This window comes from Protopterus annectens, chromosome 1.part0, assembly GCF_019279795.1.
Source record: "Protopterus annectens isolate FY-2018-M chromosome 1.part0, PAN1.0, whole genome shotgun sequence".
Lineage (NCBI taxonomy): Eukaryota > Metazoa > Chordata > Ceratodontiformes > Protopteridae > Protopterus > Protopterus annectens.
In genome coordinates this window covers 767284550-767312404 of record NC_056725.1, presented here as the reverse complement: position 1 = coordinate 767312404, position 27855 = coordinate 767284550, and the positions used below count along the sequence as shown (strand labels likewise).

Here is a 27855-nt window from a genome sequence, read left to right as displayed (position 1 = left end):
ACAAAGTATGTGGGTCTGGCACCGTAGGTGCTCTAGGTATTACTGCATTATTTACAGCTTGTAAATCTTGTACCATCCGCCATTCCCCGTTTGCTTTTTTAACAGGAAATAAGGGTGTATTACATGGTGAATCAGGAGATTCTACCAGTACTCTTTCTTTGAGTAATGCTGCTATTATAGGCTTAATTCCTATTTCTGCATCCTTTCTCAAAGGGTATTGTCTTTTCTGTGGTCTAAAGGCTGACTTTGGGGTAATTGTAACTGGTCCTGCTGTTCGAATAAGTCCTACATCTGACTTGCCTGTTGACCAAAGAGTTGCTGGAATTTCACATAAGGCCTTTTCTTCTTCTTCTAATAAAAATGCTAATCAGCTGTCCTCGCTAGATTGCAAGTGTACAGCTGGATGTGTCTGTGTCAACCAATTCAGTTTTTGTTTTTGTATCCCTTGTTCTGACAGTTCTAAATCAGTCTGTTTCTCCCATCTTGTTACTTTTTCTCCTAAGTCTGCCCATTTGACACTTTTGTTCTTTGTCAAGCTGACATGTGGCAACCGATTTGATCTATACAATGCAAGGAATTCTTGAGGTAATGAACAGCTAACTACACTGTTCCCCTCTATATCCCAGTACAAAGTACGCAAAACCAATCTAGTTGCACGATTTCTAAACAGTTCTTGCTCATACTCTCTATCAGGTCCTGGTGTGGTACAGTAGTATAGAGTACAGTGTAACAAATGCTGTCGATCAGTGTCAAGGGAGGGGGCTTTACTGATGGCTACGTTTATCAGTTCCTCGGTTACTGCCCCTGGACCAGTCGTGACTAGGTCCTGGCTGTACCAGTAAAAAGTTTCACCCTCCTATCGCACTACAAAGGTATCCATTTGTCTCTGTGCCTCCATACCTTGTACAGTTGGAACTACTGCTATGCCAAATATCTGCATAAGGTCCCTGCCCAATAGGTTTGCTGGACACTTTGCAGACACAACTATTTTACTTCTCTGGGTCATACCTGAAACAGGGTCAGTTATTGCTATATCATGGGAGAGTGGCTCCCTGTATAACTGTCCGTTTGCTGCTTTTGCTAATATATAATCAGGTGATTCGGAATGTTCTGGTAACTTGGAGGGGTGTATCAAAGTCCGTGATGCTCCTGAGTCACATAGGAATTTGACTTCCCTTCCCTCCAGCAGAAGTGTCACTTCCGGTTTTGTATCTGCTAGGTAGAGCTCCAGGCTCAACAATGCTAAATCTAAAATTTCATTTCCATTTTCGTCTAAGTCAATTTGTACTTCCTCTACTCCTTCTACTACATTGGCATTTGTCTTTTCTATTCTAGCTGTTACTGGTGATTCCTGACTTTCATATGATGCATCCTCACTATCATATAGTCAGTCCTCATCCCCTTTATCTTCCGTCGTTGCTTTCTTATTTTGTTTACAATCCCTAGCTAGATGCCCTTTCTTTCCGCACTTGAAGCATTCACCTCTCTTTTTCCTCTCTTCAAAATCTTCTGATCGTTTGTCAGACTGTTTGTTTCCCTGGGCATTCTTCTTGCCCTTTTTACCTGACTGTAATACAAATACTTCAGCTCCATCTTCAGCAGTGAAGACTTGCGCCTTCTTTTTCTTTTTGCTATTAAAATGTCTCTCAGCGTGTCTAGCGTATTCGAGTAAGGCTTGTAGCCTCCCTGTTCGATGATCTATCATATGCTTCATAATGAAGCTACTAATAGGTGCAATGCAACCTTTCAAAAATGCATTTTTTAATTGTTGTTCATACTGGGAATCAGTTGTTTGGTTCTCAGGAACCGACATACCGCTATGATTATTAAAGCATTCTAATAATCTAGCATAATATCCATCTATTGTCTTATTTTCCTGTTGTATGTATTGATTAATGCAAGTCCAGCCTGCTCTAGGTTTCCATTTCTCAGAGATTCGGTCTGTCAGACCTTTCACTCTGTTGTCTAACTCTGCGTCACTATGTGGGAGTGGCCTAAGTTCTGCATTACGAGGATTCCAGGTGTCACAAATCATGTGCCAATCTGGACCTATAATTTATCTTACTCCTTTTTCTACTTCTTCCCCATTCAAGTGGTAACTTAACCTCATGCCTTGTAAATCTTCTAAAAATTTCGTAAAATTAACTTTCGGATGGGGGATTCCCTCAGTAGCCTTCCGGATGTCTTCCGGTGTCCATGGTCTATATACTAAGAGTGTTGGATCCTGCCCTTCCTGTCCTGCCTGAGGATTTGGAACTTCTATAAGTGGGCATATTTCTTCCTCACTCTCATCCTGTAGATTTCTCTCTATTTGGTATGATTCTGTGTCCCTATGTGTTTTACGTGTTCGGGACCTAGTCTCAATAGGATCTCTAACAAATGGTTGTGATCTTACTGAAACTTCAGGATAACGCGGAGGCGGAGCAGCCTGTCCACTCGCTTCATATCCTGAAAACGGTAAGGGAGAGGGTAAGGGAGGAGGAGGAGGAGCTTGGATGGATAGAATTCCCACACCTTCTTCACCAGTCCCAACTCATAGAGGCCTTCAAAATCCTTAAACAACCTGAGAATACCCCAGCACTAAAAAACTTAATGACTCCCTACTCCAATCTAAGCTGCCTTCGCTCAGCAAACAGACTCCTTGTCCAAACAACTAAATCTCTCAACCTAGGTGGTGATGCGCTATTTGCCAACACCACTGGTAAAATATGGAACTCTCTCCCAAATAACATCACGCTTGCAACTTCTCTAAGTCAATTCAAAAATAGTCTAAAACTCCACTTCAAGTCACACTGGCTATGTCCTTGCTCAAACCCAGACTAGCTCTGTTCCATTAACTAAAACATAAACAACTAGCTAAGATGATAAGTACTTTGTATACTGTGATAAAGAAATATGTATCCTGTCTAACTCTATGTCATTATACTGCCTACCATCCTTGCTAATATGTTATTAATGTTACATTTGTAGTAATCTCAGAAATAGTAATGGCAGTCTTGTACTTGTATGTAAATAGCCTATGTTTTTGTTAAGTTCTTTCAGCTCATTTACTGTACCTGATTATCAATGTAACTCTGTTGGAGATTTTCTTCCCGGGCCTCCGCTGAAAAAGGACATGTATCCAGTCGGACCATCCCGATTAACAAATGTAAAATAAATAAAATAAATATTACCAAGTTATTATCCTCTTTGTCTAAAAATAATGTTTTTGAATTTTTAAGCTTCTGTTCTCTACGATTTGCTTCCTCAATCCACCTGTGTGCTTGAGGTATGCCTAGTTGGCGTTGCTTTTTTGCCTGACTTCCTGCATCAGATTTAAGCTGTTTAAGGAGTTTAACTAGTGAAAGTTTATCTAGTTTACCATCAAATTCATATTTGTTAACCCATTTCGTATAATACCTAACATTATCAGCACGCTGTAATTGCATGGATTTTGCGTCTTCGGTTAGGGGCGGATCTCGCGAGATTTTAGTGCACTGATTACCCATGTCAAAGAAAATGTTACGTAACCCTTTTTTTATCACATGATGTCAAATTCTTAGTTCCTGTTTACAGTTTATCTAGAATAACTGTCTACCTTATTCTGTTACCCTGATCTATGACAAAATATACAGTACTTCCTTTTGTCCCTGATCTGCAAAAACAAATCTTGACAACAATATACTGTAACCTAGTCCCTGATCTAAAACAGAAAAAAGGCAAATTCTTCCTACCTGAGCCTCCTGGTCTTGAAAATGTTCAAATTCCGCTCTTCGGCCACAGATCAGAAAGTGGCCAGCCTCTTTACACGACAATTCAGTCGGAGGTCTTTTCACTCAAGAAGAACCATTTTGGTAACTTCTCCTGCGCAGTATTCGACCACCGATACACTCTGATCTGCAGCTTACCAAGGGAATTCCGGCTCGAAGGGCCAAACTGTTAAATAAAAAATCAGAATTCAATACACAGGAGGTTCAGATTCAAAAGTTTACTAGTGTACATCAGGAGGCAAAAAACCATACAAGTACAGAATTTTGTCTGACATGATGCAGGAAGTACAGAATATTTTATAGTGTTTGCATTCAAGTTATGCCCACCTTACTGACGTGGTTAGTCACAAGGCATCTACATCACTTTTACTAACAGTATTTTATTCATCTAATAATGCTGATGCAGTACATTTAAAAAAACTTTTCCTTTAGATACAATACGGCCTTGCTATCCAGCTGGCCAGTCATAATGTCTTTCTGTAAAGTTACTTCTTAAAGGTCTCATATCAGTTCGAATACAATAGCAGATTCAGTCTTTAAATTCACCTCTTTGTTCACTGTTTCACTTTCCCACCAGCTGTGTTTTTATCTTACAGGGACAAGTTACTACATCAGGAAAGGAAGATTTAATTATTTACAAGGACAAGTTATCTTATCAGGAAGGAGCGGAAGATTTACACATTTAATTTCCTGACCCAGCAGATAATCACTTATGAAAAGCATAACATTAAGCTTGCTGAGCTGGCAGCTGCCAGGGTCAGGGTTCAAAGCACACTGCAGTTTCAGAAGCTACTTGCATTTACACATGAATTTATCCCTTCTGTTATATGATTAATAGAATAAAATGCATTATAAACTACCTTGCTTTTAAACTAGCATTTCACATATATTTAAGTACATATTTTTCTAACACGTTCCCCATCAGCTTGACATCCAGGTACCTCCGATGAAGCTGAGAGCACTACAGCCCATTTGCTCCTTGACTGGAGGGTCTTATCAGACCATCCTAAGAAAGATGAGAATCAGGCAGTAGGGAACAGGAGAGTCTGCTTGATCCAGTGACTACCCACCACTAATAACTATGCCCTGAAGCAGTTTCTACAGAGCTGGCCTTACCTAATGCATTGTTAATTTCATCATAATTACTGTTTGAAAAATCTGAAACTTTAGATTTCTTAATGGGTGCTCCGGTTTCCTCCCCCGTTACAAAGACATGTGTCTGGAGCATGTCTCCCTGGGCCTCCTCTGAAAACTGGCTTCATTCCAAGTCGGACTTTCCTGGTTAACAAATGCTAAATAAATAAATGAATACATTTTTAGTCTAAGACTATATATAAAAGTGATATGGTTTGACAGTACAGGGAAGGTAATAATTTTAGAGGGGAAACAAGAAGACCACATCATAGTGATTACAATATTGAATGTATTACTCCCCTTGTTAGTTTTTTATTGTTTGTTCCAGTTACTATATGCAGACTATAAACACCCACTGGCAATATTATTTTATCGGCTATGTCTTGGGAAATTTCCTTGCTTATTGGACATTATGAAAGGGAGATATTACTGTGAGCTTCAGAATTGCTGCATTCCCAGTGAGACAAGTGTGCATGGTTCCTGGGCTTTGTGCTGTGTAGTGCTAACAGCATGTCCTCCACAAGCTGACTATGCATGGATGGAACAGCCTGTGCTCCTTCTAGGTTGTACCCAAGTGGAAAGACAGATCCATTTTCTTCATCCTTTTGTGGGTGGCTCAGAGTTGGCTGTTCACTTCCATCTCCCCAGCCCAGCACCTTTCACACTCATATTGATAGCAGAACATGAGTCATTTGGGTGATCCATATTCAGCAAAGACCAGGAGGAGTGGTCACAATATGCACAGGAAGCACTCACCAGTCTCGTTTGAAGGGGTGGCTCAGGAGAACTGAAGCTGTACTCATCACCTGTCTACTAGGAAGTGGATGTGGTAAGATGCATATGTAAAAAAAATCCAAACCAGCCAAAGATAATGGTCAACTGGCACCTGACTCTCACTTTCTCTGCTGGATACAGGATGAGGTTACTGAAAGTCGGGGAGACCTTATTGGGTGCTGGTAGAGACTAAAACCAGGAAAAAGGGAAAAAAATGGGATACTGGAGTGCCAGTGTATGCCAGAGAGTCAAGGTGATAAATTCTAAAAAAGGCAGTTATGGTTGGGATCTGTTATTTAGCACAAGTACACAAACGTTAGCAGAGAATGTGGATGCATTGTGTCTTGTAATGTTTGAAAGCATGCTAAATTAGTACCATTAAGAGATATAGATACTGAAAAATCTATCAACAAATCCCTTTGGTGGAGGCATAAAATCAGTTAATTTTACAGTGCATAAAAGAAGACATTATACAGCTTATAAGAAAAACCTTCAACAAATACTGAAACTAGATCTAACAAATGAATGTATAGAGTTCTTAAAAGATGTATCCAGATATCAGAAATAAACTATGAGACAAACCCAATTACCAATGTCAAAGACAAAAATAATTTTTGAACTACATCAAGAATGCAGCACTGATAAAATATAGTGCAGTATTCACTGACTTTAAAGAAAACAGTAAGTAGTAAAGGACCAAACCTTAGATCATACTGTACCCCACTGGTTAGGTAGTAACAAAGTTAAAATAGCAAAAAGCAAGTGAAACAGAATTAGATCTTTTAGGTAATATACTTCTTATATTACCTTGATTAAATTAAAGAATGTAAGATCTCTGTAAGACCATAGGTATTGCCAGACATATATGTATGCAACAGCATACAATTTTATGCATACAGTGCACTTTCACAGGTTGCAAGCTGTTACACTGCTGCTTGGGAAGAAACGATGAAGGAGAACTTGCTTAGCAGCTAGCAATTTGTTTGGTACTACGTGACCATGATGTCTAATGACGGCATTGCACAAGGTCCTAGCCACTCAACAGAGTAAAGACTGTCTTGAATCTTTCACAATCATTTCATGAAAACTTGCAATTTGTGAAACTGCTGCCATGGTGATCTGCTTTCCCATTATACTCATATTCCTGTTTGTAGTGCTGAAAAGATATACTATACTACACAGAAACATGCACTGTCATGTTGATGGAGGGGGATGCACAACAGGGGATTACATTACAAAGGATGGGTTTTATAATTAAAAAAAAAACGCCTGGCTATTCCCCTGTCTGATGTTTTCCTGGAAATTTCAAAATAAGTTTATCAGATGTGTTTAAATGCATTTTTAAAGAAATTACTGAAAGATGACTGCATAGCAGTAACATAGCAAGATGGATCCTGTACAGAAAGCAGAGTGTGTGTGTGTCTCTGAAGGTGCGGTAAGATTCAGGTAATTACTGACCCATCAGCTGTTCTAACGCGCATGTGTTATGAAATAATGGAAAGGGTACTAATTGATTTGTTATGAGAAGAAATGGGAGACCTCTTATTCCAGGCATAAGATCAATAGGGGCTGATGAAGGAGAGATTCTACTTTTTAAATGTAGTAGCATTCCGTGAATGAACAGCTACTACCACAAATGAATGTCTGATAGCACTCATAGCATTTTTATATGTCACAAAATTATTTGACATGATCATGCACATTAGCATACTGAATAGGTTCAAAAATAATTATTATGTAATAAAATGGATCGAAAACTTTTTTTTTTTTTTTGATATTGCACAGACAGTCAGAAGGAAATACCTTCAGATAAAAAAAACACAAAAACAGTGGAGTACAATTTATTCTCCTGAGTCCTTAAATATTTATTATTGGGATGCAGGTTATATACAAAAAGTATAGTACTCTGATAACAGTCTCATATTTAACATAAAGAAATGCATCAGCCTATATTTTGCGAGGAATACTGTAATTCTGATTATAGTATTAATAGCTCTGTATTTACAACAGACACTGACTTAAGGGACCTAGCCATACTTAGAGATGTCAGTGCTTGCTTTAATCAAAATGTCTCCACAGTGGTTAGGAAGGTCTTTAGACTAGCAAATCAAAGATTAAAATGAATATTAGGATGATTACCCTACATTTTACCAATCTTAAAGTGTTCAAATCTCCTTGTGGTTGAGTTCAGCTCCCTGCTGTTGAATTCTCTTGTTGCAGTTTCCATAGAAAATCGATGCTGTGCAGTTTTTAAGAGTATGTGTCGGTAGCTATTGCTTTTGTTTTACAAATGTTTTCCTTTCTTTTCTGTACTTCAGTGTTCACATGACCATGGAATAGGTCTATATAAGTTCAGTGCAGTGAGGGAGGTACAGGGGGCTTCACCCCTACAAAAAACACTTGCATTTAAATTTTTTGTTGGATTGAGTTTGAATTAAACTGACCTTGGTCAGATGAGTCCTCTTCAAGTTGGAATTCAGGAACTCTTTGGTGATGTTTTTAGGATTGTACAGAGACTAAATGTGCCATTGTATATGATGGTGATTTAACCAGTGTATTATGTACAGTTCAGTTGTTTGTATTTATCTTGTAGAACTTTCAAAGTTAAAAAATTTCTCACAAACAAATTGTGGGCTAAAAATCTAATTTATGCAGAGACGTTAAAAGAAATCTCACTGTACTTAGTTGACGTAGGCTCTTGAAGGGCGATTTCTGTGTAGTCCTTCAAGCCACTGTTAGACGCAGTTCTTTATGAAAACTGTTCCAGGAATAAATCCTGATGGACTGTTGCAAAGTCAGGTAACTTGGAACTTTAAGTAAAATAATGAAGCAAAGAAGCATCAGGTTATAACATTCTACTTAGATATGGAACACACTACCAGTTCTTCTGAATGAGATGCGCATCTCCGCTTACTTTAAAGAATTTAGTACAAGATTTTATAGACAATAAGAAAATTGGGTTATATCACTTGACTCTAAAAGCTCAGTAGATGGTGAAACTGGTATTCAAACCTATGAACTTAATCTGCAATGCAGTTTATAACCAGGGTGACTGTAAATTATATTCAGATGTTCACAACCATATGACTGAAATTAAATTTAAAGTCCTCTCTGACTAAACCTGTTTTATAAATGGAGGAAGGTTTCTTCAGAATGGTGCAATTTTTTTATCATATACAAATCCTCTTAAAAAATGGTTGATTTGTTATATAATCAGCTTTGTCCCGATCTAAGCTTATGAAATTCTTTTTTTTCCTCCATTGAAAAAAATTGTGTATTGGACTGTGTGATTCTTTGCTACCTACCACTTCCATTTATTTCCTGCTTCAAAACCTTTCAAGGTAAAAAAAATAGTCTTAAGCTGTACTTTCAATACTTTTAAAGTATTTCAGCAAATTCCATTTTCTTTGACAAGTCATTCTCCATCTGATGCTTGGCTGAGCTAATTTTTATTGTATTTTATGCACTTATTTCTTGCTTCTAAAACTTAACTTAAATAGCTCTACAAAGATCACCCAAAATGAAAGGTTTAAATATATTGAATAATAAATAATAAAAGAACAAGAAAATACTCAGTATATAATTACAGTGACATCAGAGCTCAAAGTCACAGGAAATATTTAAAAGAACATTGCAGGACAGTGTCAAATAAATAAATAAATAAAGAAAAACATTTAAATTAAGCTTTGCTATATTCCTGACTGTATCTAAAATAATTATTCCATTCCCTAGACTTACTTACACAGAGCAAGAAAAATATGTGGTGAATGGATCCTATCAGGTCCAAGACAGAATACAGAATGCTGTCTCTGTCTAAGAGACTTTTTAAATTAATATCTGAAATATTAGTACTGGGATAGCTTACAGAATGACATCATTTCTTGTCATCTGACTCTATCCCAGGCCCTAAAACAACCATTGATGGCAGCTGGTAGTATTTAGCATCTACCTGTAAAAATATGTAGACAAGGGCTTTTCTTCAGATCTCTGGCAAATAATGGAAGTCATAAAACAATAAAACACTTCCAAGACAATACAGAAAGCTGCCTAGCTTTAAACATTGTGTCTCCTTGCTGCACTGAAACTGAAAGACAACATCTTTTTATGGCCCAGCCATGAAGTAATTTAATTTCAGTTATCTTTCTGAAGTTAACCTCCTGTATTCCAGTTTCTACTGTTAAAATATACATTTAAACAGTTACAACAGTGCATGTACATTTCTGTTCTATTCCAGTAGGGTACACTTTGGATATATTTCAAACAGCACTTTGTAAAATACCTCTTCAGCACACGTCTGTACAAATCATCTTTTATGACATACAGTTCTAATACATTTGTAACACAAAACATCTTATATAAATCATGTTGATATTCACAAATGACATATAATTATTTACACAATTCCAGATAGCTGGGCTGGTAGTATCTCCTTTTGTCACAACAGGTTCATAGGTAAGTACTAAGCTAGCTGCCCTTGTGGGCCATTTAAGCCTAGCCAGTTTCCCCTTTTGTGCATAAATTAACCTATCCCATTTTGTTATAGATTGGTCTTACCTATCCCATGGTTGATAATTATATATAACCCCCAAATGAGAATAACTGGGATCATACTATAGATAACTGGAGGGGACCTGTGTATGGGATAAAGCACTTAGGAGCTTCTTCTGCCCATTAGTAGTACAGGAGGCAGTCCTGGGGTAGATTTTCTGTTTCCCATCCATAGGTTCAAGTTGTGCTTGACTATGGACAGGGATACACTTTGTTTTATGTGGATGGGGAGTCTGTTCCAGAGCAATGGTATCCTCTGTGAGAGATACCTGTCCCTCCAAACTGTTATGTTAATGTGCAGAGGTTTAGATCCTTAGGCCGAGTATTTCTGATTTCTTTTGACTTGCTGATGTGCAGTAAATCCACTGCATGCCAGACACAGGTCACTTTTTAGCAGTCTGTAAGATACAGAGTATACTGACAGAGCTTTGAGTTGTCCACGTAGGACATGTTGTTTAGGCCTTGTACCCTTTTAGTAATTTATCTCTGTGGGCATTCCAGTTGTTGCATGTGTCTGGACAGATTAAATGCAAATGGGGGCATTATATTCAATGACTAACCTAATGAGGGCTTAATAAAGGGGGACAATGAAATCCCTAAATGTAGACACAATCCTTTTATTAATAAGCTGTGCAATACAGATGGACTTTTTTACATCAGTGGACACATGTTGGTCAAAAGGTAGGTCACTGTCCACATAAGTTCCCAAATCCCAAACAACTGGGTCAACTGCTAGGGGTGTATTGTTAATGTGGTAGTTCCCTGGGATAGATGACTTTCCAAAGGATACAATAATGCTTTTTTTAGACATGTAGCTTCAGTCCATGATTTTGGCACCAGTTATTTATTTGGGACAAACCTTCCTACACGATGGCTAAGTCATTTGGGGATTCTATGACTGCTCTTGGCTTGGAGTCATCCCCAAACTTAGTCAGCCAAAGCCCTTTGGTATTGGCTTTTACTCCATTAAAGTAGATGCCATACAGATGAGGTCCTAGCACAGAACCTTGGGGGACTCCACTGGTGACTGGTCACTTTGTGGAAGTAACTTCCCTTGTTTTGATTTCCTGTGTCCTGTCTGTGAGCCATTTGGTAATCAAGTGGGTGGTATAGGGGTTTATTCACAATTTATTTAGCTTTTGGGGTCCCTGTCAGTTCAGTGAAAAATCAGTTCATGGAACAGCATTTTTATTGCAATTACATCAAACATGTCATTCATTGAGCTGTTCATACTGAGATTGTGGTACAGTGAGGATCAGGAACTTTGCCCTTTCCCCACTCTAGTATGATCTCGGAGTTGATAAATGGTAATTAGCAGGGAATGTCTGGGGGCAGCAGCCCCCCCCCCCCACATGAGGGGAGTTCAGTGAATGGCATTTCCGATTAAATGCCATTTGTTGAATTGATGGTTTGCTGAAATGATATAGACCATGCCTGAGTTGGGAATTGTCTCAGAATCTTTGGCCAGATTGAGGTATGTGATGTGTACCATTTTGCCTTTATCTATTGTTTTGTTGACCTTTTCAAAAAATCCACCAGGCTGAGTAAGCATGACCTGCCCTTGATGAATCCAAACTGAGGCAGGTCCACTGTTTGGAGGTTCCATATGTACTGATTGATTAGCTCCATAATATGTCTTTCCATGACTTTGCATGTTAGTGGTCAGACTTAAGGATCTGTAAGTGCCTGTGTCTGTGGAAGGACTTCTTTATACAGGACTGTAGCTGTTCTCCATTTGTTTGGTACAAAACTATAGGGAGGCTGAGACTGAACATTGAGCATGTCCTTGAGATACCTGTAAATTCCATGAGCTCTTACAGATGCAGCTACATGGATTGGATGGATGGTCAACTGAACTGCTCTTTAACTAGTAAAAACAAGAAGAAGAAGCAAGTCCACACAGCAGTCTTTCTGGGTCCCCCACCAATGGATATCTGACAAAATGACAAGAATATTGATAGAAGAATGCAAAAAAAAAGGTCCCAGTCCTGAAGAAAGCTGATCAGATATTGTGTCTTCATTGGGAATGTTCAGTTTGGGTGGAGACACTAAAAGCTAACATAATGGCCTCTTCTATGGCCCCAAGGAGAAACCTTACTCCTTCTAGAGTCCTGCTGTCCATCCTTTTGAGAGGGACCCAAAGGCTATTGACAGACTTTTCAAGCATATGTATACAACTTTCACACACTGTCCCCAATGGCATTTAACTTTCAGTGGGATCTGTCAGATGATTTTCAGCACATAGTTAGTGGAGTGCTGGATAACTTCCAAGTAAAACAAGGTCTGAGCCAAACATAAATGTGGGTGATTAGAGACAGAAAAGAAGAAGTCCTTTTACAGAAGGTAAAGAAGATAACAGTAACTCACACAAATCCCATTATATGTCAATGGCATGGGAATTCACAATTACTTCCTTATGTCTGGCATGAGTCATACAAAGCATTATGGGAAAGAGAAAGGGTTGAGGGAGAACAAGATCACGTTGATACATCAAGCCCCATTGGTAATCATGTTGTGGAAAATTACAAATAAAGCACTTGAGAGTGATTTTGATGTGTTAAAATAGCTCAGGACACAAAGATAGAGTGAAAAAAAAAACAGATTTTTTTTTTAGTTCTAGGGTGGAGTTTTCCTTTAATGTCTGTAAAACATTTCTGACAGTGGGTGTACCTCCTTGCTTTACCCTCCCCTATGGGAACTGGTGCCCCCTTGGGACATTTATTTTATGTTATGTTAGATAGGCTAACTGTTCCTCCATAGAAACATGGAGCTTCAACAGAACTGACATTTCTGCCTTGGAAAACTTCACTTTTATGTCATAAACAAATGGTTGAGTTAGAGGCCATACCAGTAAACCATCCTTACTTGGCTTTTAATAGGGAGAGAGTTTCAGTTAGAACTAACCACATAGGAAATTACTAAAGACATCTCTGAAGGCACAGTCTTCCAAAACTGTCTTTAAATTCACAACCTTACAATACCACCTTACATGATATTTTTGCTGCATCTACTTCTACTTGGTCACGCTGAATACCTACACAAAGCATTATAAGGTGGTCAGTTTTTTCAGGTGATGGCTTTACTTTGGGGCCACAGTCTTCAAGATTATGTTTCCTTAGGGTGGGCACCCAAGAGTTTTAGCTAGGGGGTCTTACCTTGTTGTTACTGCTGATGAACCTCTTTAACAGATCTCTATTACAAATCTAGTCTTATGTTAAGTGCTCATAATTTTCAGTTCTCTGCAGATTCCAGTTTAGTAAATCTTATTACAACTCACCTGGCTCTTAAACTTTATGCCCAACATACCTCTCAACCTCTTAGAGCAAGAAATCTTGACAAAGTCATGAATAAAAGTGGGGCAAAGGCCCAAAAATAGGGACAATTTTTAAATATTGCTCTTACAAACTTAGAAAACTGATAGAATAACAGGTTTTGCATTAGCATGAATTTTCTGAAGGATATGAAGTCTGAAACTCAAATGTCTCTGCCGTTATTTTCTAACTTGAATCTTTAATCACTTGCCACTAATTTGCAAGAAAGTCACACAGTTTTATTAAAAAAAATGGATCAAAAATATGAGGCCAAAATCTGGACATTCTGGGAAAATCTGTACAGTTGAGAGGCATGCAATGACTTCTCTTTCTGCTTTTCTTCAGAATAGTTACTTGATGAAATACAAATATGTGCAACTTTTGTGAAATAATATCAGTTTTTTGCTCCTTTTTTCCATCTCTTTTCTGATAAAATATGCTGTTTTATTAGAAGCACTTAGCAAGCTTGTTTGGGAAATGTATTGGAGTGTTGCTAGGAGCTGGAAACTGTGATTATACACAAGACACTTTTTTCAAACATATTTCTGTACAAAGCCTTTCAGTCCCTTCTGTGTCCCTCCCCCAACCACAAACTCCTATTTGAGAATTTAAAGTTGTAGTTACTAGCTTTGTCTTTTAGCAAGGGAGTGGTTACTTGTGGAAATGAGTTTCCATTCCTCTTGGCAGCAAGCGTGTAGAAAGAAGAGAGGCTGGATGGCTAAGAATTCTTGAAGGAATTACTAGCACAGTTTTAAATTACCAGCTTCAGAAAAGGAAATGAATATAATTCAGTCTTAAATGACTTTTCTGTTTATTTCTGCTCTTTTAAAGTTCTGTTACTTAAAGTTTGTTTAACAATATGTTGTTGGCACTTTTTTTTCTACGGCTGTATTAGAACAAATGCACTAATATCTTAGCCATATTTTCAGCAAATATATAATGTACACATAAAGGAACATAGGAACAGTACCGGACAAGTGATTATGTGGACCATAAGATGCCTGGCCATATGCACCTCTAAAAGATGCTTAAAAGTCTGTGCCCCCCATTTCAAGCACATACCAGTACTCACTCCAGGATCACATAGGGTGGATGGCAGTTGTTTGTTTGATACAGCTTATGTGTTCAATCATCTGCTTTACCACCCCTTTGTCAGTCCATTTGTCTAACACCCACATCTGTCTTTATCTCTTTAAATATTAAATATTTGCTTCACCAAAATTGAAAATACTATAACTATTGTTGACTTAGCAGAAAATATTATAAACTGTTGTTGCTTTTTCCCAAAATTGTAATGGTAATTGTTTCCTTCTCTGCCTTGTTTCCCGGGCCATGGTTGAAAATGGTCTTCGGACAAGTTCACCCTCCTCGATATCAAATTAGATAAGTAAATACAATACGCAAATATGCCATGACATTTTACAGCTTACTAAAGTATAAAAACTACATGCTGTACATTCTGTGAAAAAGACTAAGGCTCAGGAAATGTATACTGTTCTCAGCTTTCTGACGATCTCAGCCTTTCCTAATACACCTGCAAATCTCTGAATCCAATGTAACTTGAACAAGTGAGGCAATGTAGAGTGTACAGCTTTGTAATAAACACTGCAAATGACCCTTAAATAAAAACATAGATGTACTGGCACTCAGGACAGTTGCATGATGTATATTCCAGCAAACCAAGCAATGAGATACATCTGGCTGTTGTTTCCCATGATCACCCCCAGCACAGAAACTCAGTTGTGCAAATGCATCTTCATTACCTTGGTCGCTTGCCAACAAAACATAATTCTTTTTTTTTTTTTTATTTAGAGTAGCCTACCCCTTTCTGATGATCATCGTGGACTGTACAGTAGCTATACATGTGTGTGTGTCCGTGTGTGTTTGTGGCTTGAATGCAAACTTTAAAACCACCCATTTGTAATGGACATTAAGGACGCTGCAGTACTACTGACACTTTTCATGAATATCTCTTAAACCTTTTGATGAATGTTTATTTATCTTCATGCAGAACTTCACACAAAGGACATGTTTAGGTGTCAGCACTGGTGGACAGGACATAAGTCCCTACTGTCAACTTTAATGCTGATTCCAGTAGGCTAGTTAATTGTCTTTTCTGCATGCATGTTTGGAGCAAATGGTACAAGAAATCATGACTTAAAAAGAAATAAGAAAACATACATGAGTCTTCTGTTAGAGATGCTTTTTCTTTATTTCAGATATGAGACAGTGTAGGGCATGGCATCATTGTCCCAGACTGGAAAGGTTGACACTACGGATTTATGCTCCCAAGGATCTTTGATTATTGTGACATGTGGGCAATTGCTCCATGCACTTTTTCTAGGCATTTTTCTTAGTCACTGAGGAATACAGTAAGTGTTTGTGATCCTCTCCCTAATTAAAATTTGCAAAGATTAGAAAATGCATTGCGGCATCTAAACAATCACATGTTGTGATGCATAAGGTAGATTACAAGTGTGAAAAAATCATTTTAAAGTACTGTGAATTTAGATATCTGTATTACTGTAGCATGTAGCCTCTTACATACAGAAACACATTTAGATAGCATGTGACAGTCATCACAACACAGCAACAAGGTTAATCAAAAAGGCTGTGCAGTGCAGACCCACAAAGTACAACCTTCACAGCCTCCATGCACAAGCATATAGTGTACGGGATAGGCAGGGATGAACAAGTTAGCACTCCTTGATGTTATAGTTTGTTTGTTTGTGTCTTTCGGCTTTTTCCAGGTTAGGGGTCACCACAGCGGAACTCCGGTCCGCTAATGAATGGTAGAAGATTTTTACGTGCCAAGTTACCAGCTCTGACGCTCAACCTTCAACAAAAGTACACCCCTTCACGCATGTCTCCACACAGAAGACGCTTTAGCTGAGAATTGAACGGACAACGTCTTGCTGTTGGTGTGTTATTATAGCGATGCAGAGGCAACTGCAATAAATTCCCTTCATTAACATAACAGACACTCTGTGATGCCCAAAATATCACAAAATAAAGGGGCATCACAGTATTGAGACATACTACAAACTGGGGAAGTTTATTGCATTAGGACACTTGACTTTTAAAGAGGCATACTGATGGAAGATAAGACACCTGATAATGTAAACCTGGACTGTACTGGACATCCATGGTGGATAGCAGCAAGAGGGACATTGATTAACTGCTCTTTATGGTTGAGGGAACACACTGCAGTGGCACAGCAGAGTCATGTCTGCAATGTGCACATAGGGCAGGTCATACAACAGATGACATGATGTGGACCCTCTTTATTGAGTGAGGCATAGTAATACATGCTGTAAATAGGGTACATAGTATATTACACGGTTCCAACATTCTGCTGCAGGAAAGGATGTCATCAAGCTGACATTTCTATCATGGTTAGGGACTAGGGCTGCTTGGCAACTCCACTTAAGTCTGTCACTCATCAGTCATGCCTAATTTAAGATTTTTTTAATTTCTTCTGTTCCTGTTTTTTGACTGTTGTACTCTGTAAGGTCTTAATTTAACTTTCACTCCAAGTATCATCTCTAGTTATGTTTCATCACTTTAATTCTTCCAGGCATTTAAAATATGCCTTTAATTTTTAAGAGAAAGTCTCTTACATGCTGCTTATGTACTTATAACAATGATTCCTCTACTTCCAGTAGAGACTTCCTGGTATTTTTGTAAAAGATTCACCTTGTAATCTATCTGCAGAATTCTCCACTTTCCTCAATGGCTTCAGCAAATCTCTTTCCGAGTTGTCTAACCTTACAATCAATGCATTTAATCTTTCCATAACCTCAAAAGGCATGTGCCGTGTAGTTAGAAATTTGTTTTCCATAGAGGGTACTACCACTTGCACCTGGTCTCAGGCATTCTTATTACACACTTGCTGCATTCCCTGGGATCTCTGCACATGCTCCTTTACTGGACACACAACTAGCTAATATCCTGTAAACTACCACACATTTTCTATAGTGTTTTTTTTTTACTTTTTATTAAATTTTTAAAACGAACACAAACTCATATAAAGAGAAATATGACAGAAACGTAACTATTTACAAAGGTCCGTAACAAAATGCAATGCAGAAAATTAAACCATTAAAATTTATCAATTAAATCACATAATTTGAACCAAAGCGTATGTTGATGAGTAATATTCAGTGTTCTTATTTTATAGTTCATAGCTCTTTTTTTACAGTTTAGCCAAACAAATGAATTCAGTAAAAAATTGAGCAGTTTTACATTTCCAGTTTTTTGTAATTACTTTTCTTTATGGCTAAAATGGACCAAAGAACAGGCACTTGTAATTTAGGAATACATTCTGGAATTGGAACATTAATTAAGGTTAAGGAATTAGATATCATACAATTATCTGACCACAAAACTTGAGCGAAATTTTAAATTCAACCCAGAAAGGTGTTACCATTTTATACTTTAGTATCATATGTAGCTAGTCTGCATCAGAAACTTCATTTCATCTCCAACAATTAACTTTTCCACAACTATATATTAAAGCAATTTTATGTGGAGTTAAAAAAAAACTCTTTATACTTAGAAATTCCTGTAGTGTTTTTTTTAAAGTAGGGACATTTTTTTCATAATATTATATTATGAGTCAATTCAGGGTTACAGCCATGTAGGAGGAGAGAATCTGTAGACACAGTAAAGCAAGCTGACATATCCATGAAATATAAGAATGGGGGCAGGGAAAACAAAGCAGTGACCCAAACATAGAAATTCAGAATCAAAGGAAGGTAATAGGAGCTAGTATAGAAACTTCAGATGGAACTAGAATTCGGTTGTTGTTACAATGAAAAGTACCCTGTCTGTTATCATAAGCATCTGCTTCATACCCTGGAAACCCTACATCTCGACATCCCAACCATAAGCTGGTTTAAGGCCTACCTCTCTGGCAGGCAACAAGCCGTCCAATGGCAAAACAAGCTATCCGACCTACTTCCTAACACCATCGGCGTTCCTCAGGGCTCTATACTCGGTCCTCTTCTTTTCTCAGTCTTCATAAATGATCTTCACTCAGTCATCCCCAAAACTACATGCATCCAATATGCAGATGACTCCACCTTGATCTGTTCTGATGCCTCCCTCCTGAAACTTCAAGCAATAACCCAAAACTGTTTTACTTTAGTTGAAAAATGGTTCTCTGAACTGCAACTCATCCTTAATCCTACTAAAAACAAATTATTACTGTTTTTCCCCTCTGCATCTACTCCCCTAGGAAAAGAACCTCTGAATGCGGACAACACGTTCCACGTGGAATCCACAAATAGTACCATCATAGACCCAGTCTCTCATACCAAACTACTAGGTGTGACTATTGACAACAAGCTTAAATTTGATATACACATTAACCAAACCATTAAATCCGTAAACAAGAAACTCGGCTCTATGTACAGAATAAAGAATTTCTTAACCCCTCATATCAAACTAACCATCGCTCGCACTCATCTCCTCTCCACCCTCCTTTATGCCTCCCCAATACTGTCATTCCTCAATAAGCGTGAACTCAATAAACTATCTGTTGCCTATAATCACATAGCCAGATTTATAACAGGAACACCGTATCGTACTCACCATTGCCTCAACCTAAATACACTTGGTTGGTTAGAACTGCCCAATCTTCTCAAACTCAACCAACTCACTGAAGCTTTTAAAATAATCAACCAACCGGACAGAACCCCCTCACTGAGCAAAATCCTGACCCCCTACTCCAACCTAAAATCCCTCAGGTCAGCAAATAGTGCCCAAGTACTAACCATTAAATCTAATAACTCTGGAGGTGATGCTCTCTATGCCAATTCCATTGGAAAGCTCTGGAATTCCCTACCTAATAGCCTAAGACTCATGACCTCGATTAATCAATTCAAAAATCACCTCAAAGAATTTCTTAAGTCTCATTGGTCATGCCCATGTCCTAAACCAGACTAGTCAATGTAGTATCTTCCCTATCCCAGAGATTATTAACATACCCTCTCTGCTTCAAAATGTAGCCATGTTTAAGATTATCTATACAATATTGTGATTGTTATTTTGACCAATATGTAACGTCAATGTCTTTTTTCTTTTGTCTCTATGTAATGCTACTCTCTACCATATGTAAATGTATTGTGTTTATTCTCTCTATGTGTGGAGCTTTTCTCCCCGGGCCTCTACTGAAAAAGGACATGTATCCAGCTAGACTAGCCCGGTCAACAAATGTAAAATAAAATAAATAAATAAATAAATAAATAAATAAATAAATAAATAAATAAGGATAGAATCAGGATACAACAGATTTCTAAGAACTGTCTAAATTTCTAAATGGATAAGGGGCTAAGTTTTTTGTGTCACCATGAATGCATATAACCTTCATTTTCTGATTGTTATTAATTTTATGCATATACACTAGGCAAAGTTTGTCAAGGAAAATCATGCTTCCAGAATCTAACAGAACTCGCAACTCTCTTCTTTCTAAAAATACAGCTGTGTTTTGTTTCACAAAAAGACGTTTATTTCTTATAGGTTTATGGGTGTTTACTATGCTAATGACCACAAGGGCCTTTTTAAGCCTAGCCATACATCCCAAATCTGGGTGGCCATGGTGGTGCAGTGGTTAGTGTTGCTGCCTCACAGCAAGAGGTTCTCTGGTTCACTCCTCGCCTGGGGTACCTTCTATGTGGAGTCTGCATGTCCTCCCTGTGGTCGTGTGGGTTTCAGGCAGGTGCTCTGGTTTCCTCCCAAAGACATGCTGTAGGTAGAATGGACACTCTAAAATTGGCCCTAGGTGTGTGTGTTTGCCTTCTGTGGAAGATTGGGCTGGCAATTTGACACTGTAAAACTCTACTGCCAATCATGAGCAGACAGGTGATCTTCTGTAGTTACTCCTAAAGGGAAAAAGCTGGAAGAAGATACATCCCAAGTTCTGACACCCCTGATAAGTGTAAGAAGCATTTACAAGCAGGGGCCTGGGAGATGAACCATTTACAGGTTGCCTTTGTCCATTAGAGACATACTTGCCAAACCAGGGATGAATTTCATCTTCCATATCCAATTATCCAAGTTAAACTTATTGGATTAGGGAAGAACTCTGTTTCACATGAATGGAAAGTTTATTCTTAGAAATAAGACAATTCATTTCTAAACATTGTCATTAACTAGCAAGCAGTCTACTAAAGTTAATGGCATACTGCATTTGTTGAGATCACATTTTGGGAAATATTTTCTTATATCACTAAGCAAAGCTGTTTTAAACCTGTGTAGTACCAAAATTCCTAACACATTTTCTCACTGTTGCTATTAATTCATCTCAAGAGTTTTAAAGGTTTTAAATCATGCATCTGGGCACGTACTGGTTTAGCTATGATAAAAGTCCAGTTATAAAATGTTGCTGATTATACTAGCTCTGAGTAAAAGTCACAGTCAGTCTCATTTGTGTCCTTATACATTTTTCAGTGACTCCGTTATCTGCTGTAGTGACAGGATTCTTGCCCAGTCTGCTTGGTCCAGTTCTGTATGATAGGAAAACATTCAGATTTCAGTAAGTAAGACACAAGGTCATCCTCCCTAGCTAGTTTATTCAGGAGTGTACAGTCTTGGGGTTGGCAGCTATGATGGTCAGCATAAACAACACTTAATGAAGTTGTACTAGTTTCTGGTCAGTCTCCACCTGCCACTCTATGACTTTCCCCAGTAATTTCTCCTTGGTTGCAAACACCAGTTAAATATACCAGGAACACAACAGTTACAGTTGTTTGGGAAATTTGTAGGCCGGATATGGTCTGCATTTGGGCAGCAAAAGTGAGGATATAAATATTGCAAGGCTCTGGCCTACTGTCCATGCACATACTACCAGTGTAAGTCTAAAAGGAGACAGGAGGAAGATATGCAAAAAGACACATGTTTAATCAAATTCCACAAATTAATACTAATCCAATTGGGTTTGTAGTTTCAAAAACAAACACACAAACAGTATATTCATAGTCAGTGCCCCATTATGGTAAACATCAGCACTTAGATCAAAGGTGAACTTAAGAAAGCTTGCAGTGGCATGTGAAGCTGTAAGAAGCAGTATTTGATGTGTACTTATTAATAAATGTGAATGAGGCTCCTAATTCTTACAATTTCTATAGTACCTTCCTTAAATCTGTCTTACTTTCTTGCATCTTATGAATACATTAATTAATGAAAAGAAGGCTTAAAATACAGCTGGCCCATTACCTCTAAACCAAGGAACACAATCTATTTTAAAGTAAGCTGTGCAATATCACTACCTAAACATTTCATTAGAAAACATCAAACAGTTTTGAAGATAGAAGGCAAAATAGCCAAAACCTGTAAAAGAAACAGAAAATGTAAAACGTGTCCAGTAATAAACAGATTAACCCTGTGAAGTCCTTGAACAGGAGCCCATGAGTGGTACTAAACATGTTAGAGTTCAGCTCAGGTTTCAACACACACCACACCAGGCTGTTAATGGTGACAAGTGGTGTCCCACAGAGCAGTCTGCAGTCATGAATTCTGATGCTGATTGACATGCAGGGCTGGAATGTATTTGAGTGGTGCTTTCACGATCACAGTTTGACAGAGTAATCTGGAAAGGGTGCGTCAAGAGGATAGCACCAGATACTGACTAAATTGTCAAACTGTTACAGTATTGAAACACTAGTGGCTTTAATATGAAACATTTCTACAGGATAAGTTGAAAAGAATAAGAAAAAGTATGTTTAAAAGAGTGACAGTTTAAATTCACTACAAAAATGTAGAAGCAGTTTTTTGAATGGGGTATATACTAAGGAATAAATACTACCAACAGTGAAAATTATAAGCCTGTGGTCTCTGAACACTCACTGGTGACATAAAGGTATGTAAGTAATCTGAAATGTCAGAAAGGAGTTCTAGGAAGGTGAAAGGTCATATAGTGAGGAGGTATTATGAATAGGTCACAGAAGTCTGCTTTCTTGACCTACAGAGTGTGTAAAGCAATGGAGATCTCAATGTCACAAGCCGTAAGTGGAGGAAAGGTGACCTAGACTGTGCTAATTGCAACAGCACAGGCTCTATACCCAAAGCTATATGAAGACTGACAAATGTAGATTTAAACATACATCAATAAGAAACAGGGGATGCAATAATAAGTTTCAAGTATGTCAAGGACGTTTTTACTGTATAACAGCAGCTATGGAATCTTTTAAGAAACATTATCAAGGCGCACAGGCACAACTGCAAAAGTTAAGCAAGCTCATTAATCTTGTACTGGACTTCAGTTTCTTTACCTTCAATGGCAAACACTACAAACAAAAAACTGGTATAGCAATGGGGGCTGCCATGGCTCCCAGCATAGCTAACACAACCCTGTGCAAGTGAGAGGAGGACTTTCTGTTAAGCAACGCAGACTTATATGCAGCATATCACATGCTATTTATGTTATATTGATGAAATCTTTATTGTGTGAGAAGGTGAAACCTTGCAACTTGGAGATTTTATCACTTAACTCAATCAAACAACCCCCTTCCTGAAGTTTAGCTCTTAATATAGCTATACTTCAAACACTTTCTTAGATATGCAGATTTCCAAGGCACCAACAATAACAGAATCAGCACTGATCTATTCAGAAAACCAGCGAGGGTTAACTTATTACTCCACATAGTAAAAGTCTGCATCCTACAAAAACCAAGTATAATGTAGTGAAGTCCCAGGGCTATAGATTAGCTAGAACTACCACAGAAATTGAACCATTTTTGAGAAACCTGAACAACTTAGAGAATGATTTTCTAATGAGAGGCTATGAAAGTCAGATGTTAGAAAACATCCTGCAATCCATTACAGAACTGAAAAGTACTGAAGCACCTTCACTTAACTCCCCCAGTACGAGAATGTTAAGAAATTCCACAGAAAATAACAAATGCATAAATAGCTGCATCTTGACATACATTTTGAATTATCACAGTATCAAAAATGTTATTAAAGAAAACTGGGCCGTGGTCACATGAAACCCTTTTCTGATTGACATCTTAGGTGAAGCCCCATCCTTTACAGGAAGGCCAGGAACATTAGAAGTTTTGTTGAATTTAAAACCTAGACTATATGAGAGAAACACTAAAAGATGTGACGCTAATTGTACATTTTCTGTATCTATACAGCAAGGTGATAGCTTTTACTGGCCTTATTTAAAAAAATCGTTAAGACTAGTGCAGGTGGGTGACTGTAACACTACAAAATTAATTTACAGGGCACAGTGCAATGAATGTGATACATTTTATATGGGCAAGACTGTAAATAAACTCTCTGGCAGAAATCCGCTCTGGATGTAAAAATAATGCACTAGCCAAACACCTTGCTCTTCATAAAAGACACACAGGTTTTAAGTTCCAGATACTGGATCACATAGACATGGGTGATATTGAAGGAGACATGCCGAATATGCTGGAGAAATGTGAACTCATGTGGCAATTAAAGCTGAACTCTTTTAGGAAGCCTGAAATAAACTAGTACTGTTCACTTAAAAGTGTACTGGAACTTAGAAAATTGTCACATTGTTACATGACTAATTTTATTTTGTTTTATTTTATTCATCAAGGATCAGCTCTGAGCCCTTTCTTATTTGCAATAGTGATGGACAGCTTGACAGACGAGATCAGACAGGAGTCCCAGTGGACTATGATGTTTGCAGATGATATTGTGATCTGCAGTGAGAGTAGGGAACAGGTTGAGGAGACCCTGGAGAGGTGAAGATATGCTCTAGAGAGGAGAGGAATGAAGTTCAGCAGGACTAAGAATGTATGTGTGTGAATGAGAGGGATGATAGAGGAATGGTGAGGATGCAAGGAGTAGAGCTGAAGAAGGTGGATGAGTTTAAATACTTGGGATCAACAATTCAGAGTAATGGTGAGTATGGAAGAGAGGAGAAGAAGAGAGTACAGGCAGGGTGGAGTGGGTGGAGAACAGTGTCAGGAGTGATTTGCGACAGATGGGAACTAGTAAGAGTGAAAGGGAATGTCTACAAGAGGGTAGTGAGACCAGCTATGTTATATGGGTTGGAGACAGTGGCAATGACAAAAAGGCAGGAATCAGAGCTGGATGTGGGGGAGTTAAAGATGTTAAGATTTGCAGTGGGTGTGACGAGGTGGACAGGATTAGGAATAAGTATATTAGAGAGTCAGCCCAGGTTGGATGGTTTAGAAACAAAGCCAGAGAGGCAAGATTGCTTTGGTTTGGACATGTTTTGAGGAGGGATGCTGGGTATATTGGGAAAACATGCTAAGGATGGAGCTGCCAGGTAAGAGGAAAAGAGGAAGGCCTAAGATAAGGTTTATGGATGTGGTGAGAGAGGACATGCAAGTGGTTGGTGTGACAGAGCAAGATGCAGAGGACAAGAAGAAATGGAAACAGATGATCTGCTGTGGCGACCCCTAATGGGAACAGCGGAAAGAAGATGATTTTATTCTTCCAATTGGTTTTAAATACCATGTTAAATCATTTTTAATTGAAGTGTATATTTTGTTTCTATCATCATACATTTTTTTCTTTTTCTTATTCTTTTTTCCCACTTTATTCAAAATGATATGTAATAACAATACTAGCTAATTATACAATAATATTTTTGTAGATATTTTTTAGGGTTCTTGTACAATGACCTGAAGAAGTCTACAAGGACGAAAGCGATCTTTGTTAATAACAGGTTATGGAAATAGAATATGATTTGTACAGTGGATTTTTTTGCATGCAAAATGTATATGTATATATTTATATATATATTTTAGAGTGCCAAATGGTTTAAGGTTTATATATTTCCAGCCATGTGGTAGATTGTCTTGGAACAATCACAGACTTAATAATCTGGTTAAATAAGAGGTACCACATCATTATTAATTTTATTTAAAGTACATAAAAGCTACATTATTATGTCGGCTACTAAGTAGGGAAGAACCAGCTCGAATGTCACACTGGTGGGGGAAGGGATGTGAATTTAACATGTATAACAATACACTGTGTTTTACAGCACAATAAACCACTCCCTTGCCTGATAAAAAGTATGTGTGTGTGAGTGTGTGTGTGTGTGTGTGTGTGTGTGTGTGTGTGTGTGTGTGTGTGTGTGTGTGTGTGTCTGTCTGTGTATGTGTATGTGTGTGTGTGTCTGTCTGTCTGTGTATGTGAATGTGTGTGTGTGTGTGTGTGTGTGTATGTGTGTGTATGTGTGTGTATATATATATGTTTATATGTATATATATATATATATATATATATATATATATATATATATGTGTGTATATAAATATATATATATATATATATATATATATATGTGTGTGTGTGTATATATATATATATATATATATATATATATATATATATATATATATATATATAGTTAGAAAACTTATGAGGAAACTATTACTGTGTTATTTTTATTTTACTTGGATCACTTGTATGTGTACTTAATAAAGGATGCCAGAAAACACAAATGTAATAAAAAGGCACTTAGAGATTACTTGTTCGACTGCAGAAAGTTTAATAAAACAGACAAGTAAGGTGAAGGGCTTTTCGTCCGGTTCAATGACTGGATTTCTTCAGACAAAGTTCACTCCTAATACACACATATTTACTACAAACCATTAATTACCCTAACACTTATTAACCAATCCCTAACAGCCTTAACTAATTTAAAAATCACATGTAAAAATTCATTTAAAATACTAAGTAAACCCATTCATTTAAAACTTCTACAGTGGTACTTAAAGTAACAACTAAATAGTTAATCACATTCTGTTATATACTTATATAGTCTATTAACACCAAATAATGTATAAAATAAATTAGTAAATAGTTATAATACTTATCATAATAACAACATCAATGATAAATACATTTTAATTTTATTCACATTCTGTTATACACTTTACCCCCACCCACAGTGTCATGAGATTAATTCTACATGTTATTGTTTCTAAATGAAACATTAACAATGTTAGTCCTGTTTATATTAGGGTAAATAAATATAATGTGCAAACATAACATTCATTGTTATTTATTGTTCCTATTGTTATTCATTGTTTTGTTTTTGTCCCAATGTCCCAGTTTAATTTACCCAATACATTACTATACTTAAAAATGTATATACGAAAACTTAATTTGACTGTATTAATGGGTAATAATCAAGTTGAAGGTGATGGTTTAAGGGTTGCAAGCACTTTTAATCCCCCCACCCACCCTTTACTTGCGTTGTATGAGAATTTATGTGAGCTTGAATTTAGGAAACTAAGAAATTAACAAAAAAGGAAAATGTTAATGTTAGTCCAGCAGAAATTGATGCACTGAAAGACTTGAGATCACTCCCTATAAGGGTTTTAAAACCAGATAAGGGAGGTGTATTGGCAGTAACTGAAGTGACAGACTATAAGGATAGGATGAGAAAAGTCTTAAATAGTGACACTTATGCCAAAGTGAGCTTGAATGAAATTAATGTGGCATATAGAATTATTAGGTCATTTTGAAATGACTTGTTTATAGAGGGAATAATAGATGTCCAAACATTAAATTACTTAACTAATCTGGCTACCAGGATTCCTTCCCTGTTTGGAGTCCCTAAAATCCACAAAAATATCCACGATCCACCTATGAGGGCTTTGGTTGATGCTAGGGCATCGATCAATTATGCCTCTGCAAAATTTGTAGATAACATCCTAAAGAAATATGTGGGGAAGGAGAAACAAATATGTAGAGACTCTTGGGCGTTTTTAGCAGATATGAACAACATTCATTATAATAAGGATGTGAACTTTTTGACCATAGACGTAGCTGATTTATATTTCTCAATCCCACATAACACAGGAATTGAATGGATAGTGGATAGAATGAGATACCATGAAGCCCCAGTTTTGGAAGTTAGGGTTGTAGAAGAACTGTTGGATATTATCCTATTGAACAACTTTGTTATGTTTGACAATGAAATTTTCTTACAGCAAGTTGGTATAGCAATGGGCTCACCTTGTGGAGCCAGCTATGCCAACTTAGTGATGGCATAGTGGGAAGCTGTGTTTGGGAATATGGAACTAATGTCTTCCTTTCGCTACTATACAAGGTTCTTGGACAACATATTCATTTTATTAAAAGGAGATGAATTAAAGGCTAGCGAAGTGGTCACTTACTTGAATAGCACTACTAACTTTTTGAAATTTACGAGCTCTTTTAATGAGGCATGTATCCCCTACTTGGATGTTCACTTATTTAAAGATGATATAAAAGAGAGATACTCTGCCAGAATATTCCGTAAAGAGACGTACTCTAATTCCTTGCTGCACTTTGCTAGTTCTCATCCCTTCCACCAAAATAAATCAGTGGTG

General features: G+C 37.5%; 1 protein-coding gene across 1 annotated transcript in view; it reads left to right on the top strand.

The window, feature by feature from the left end:
- The window catches only part of EHD2 (EH domain containing 2), a 756157-nt gene that overhangs the window by 155239 nt on the left and 573063 nt on the right, over positions 1-27855 (top strand).